Raw genomic sequence first — 1,539 nt, 5'->3', positions numbered from 1 at the left:
GGTGGTATTTTATCAGTCTATGTGAGATGTAGAACCTTATCTCCCTTTCTTGTCCCTTAGATATTTTCCTATTGCCTTTCTGTTATTGATTTCTGTTGGATTCCATTGTGATCAGAAGATAAATTCTGTGTGATCTCAATTCTTTTCAATTTGTTGAGGTTTGTTTTATGACCCAGGATGTGATCTATTTCAGTAAATGTCCAGTTGGTACTGAAAAAGAATGTGTAATCTGCTCTTTTTGGGTGAAATGTTCTAAAATGTCAATTAGGTTAAGGTTTGCATGATGTCATTTTAAAAACTCCTTTTAACACTTATATTTGAAGTGATTTTCTGGTACATAGCCTACTAGATGGATCATGTTATTAATCCACTCTGCTAATCTCTGCCTTTTAATTGGTATATTTATATCATTACATTTAATGTAATTATTGATATTTTAGGGATTAAGTCTGCCATTTTTTTCTGTGTTTTGTTTTCTCCTCAGTTTTTCATCTTTATTTTTCCCCCCTTACCTTTCTGTGGATTACTCAAATATTTTTTAAAGTTCCATTTTGACCTATAATGTTTTTGAGTATATGCCTTTGTGTAGATTGTTTAGTGGTTACTGTAGGTATTTTATATATATCATATATTAAACTGATAAGAACAGATACTACACTTGATCTTAGCCAAAAGGCCGAGAAGCGATATCATCATATATATCTTATCACAGTCTACCTTAGTTGGAGGTAGACTTAGCGATTTAGACTTTTTTGAAGAGGAACTAATATTTTGCAGTTGGATTATCCTTACATTGTCTGTGGTATTCATAAGTCAGATCTCATTGGTTCTTCTGACAGATGAGAATTCCTGGGTTCAGTGGCTTCAGGCAACTTGTCTCAGCGCACCCCATTTGTTTACAGCACTAAGAAAGCAGGTAGTAAACATTTTTGAGTGGATGAGTGAGTCAGCACCAAATTTCTGATTTCTTGACTAGCAGAGGTCTGCCAGATTTCAAAGTTCCAGCCAGAGAATGTGGAGGCACTTCTGTTCTGCCAAAATTGTATAACTTCTGCCACTTTTCATAAACAACCCTCCGCAGACCTCACCAAGCACAGTAGTCTCATGGAAAATCATTTCCTGGTGCTCTCCCCTCTTCTGTCGATGTTTGCACTTATTTTATAAGGTCGTCAACATTTAGAAACGTGAAAAATGTGGTCTAATTGAGTGCTAATGTAGCACCCATGCATTTTTGCAGAAAGTGAGCTCTGGGTGAGGTGCATCACCACCCCTCGACCATTCCCAAGGGAGGCAGTCTCTCTAAAGTAAATTCTAGCCCACCTGGTGTGGCTCAGTGGTTGAGCATCAACCCATGAACTAGGAGGTCAGGGCATATGCATGGGTTGTGGGCTCGATCCCCAGTGTGGGGTGTGTAGGAGGCAACCGATCAATAATGCTCTCTCATCATTGATCTCTCCCTCTCCCACTCCCTTCCTCTCTGAAATCAATAAAAATATATTAAAAAAACAAAGTTATGCCAGCAAATAGCTGCTTAGAGAT

The 1,539-nt window shown here is 37.9% G+C and overlaps 1 pseudogene; it reads right to left on the bottom strand.

Moving 5' to 3' along the window:
- Positions 1–596: 596 nt before the first annotated feature.
- LOC132220208 (U2 spliceosomal RNA) lies at positions 597–688 on the bottom strand (annotated as a pseudogene).
- Between the last annotated feature and the right edge of the window lie 851 nt (positions 689–1,539).

The sequence above is a fragment of the Myotis daubentonii genome, chromosome 17 (assembly GCF_963259705.1).
Source record: "Myotis daubentonii chromosome 17, mMyoDau2.1, whole genome shotgun sequence".
Taxonomy (NCBI): Eukaryota; Metazoa; Chordata; class Mammalia; order Chiroptera; family Vespertilionidae; genus Myotis; species Myotis daubentonii.
This window is presented reverse-complemented; position numbering and strand designations above follow the sequence as displayed.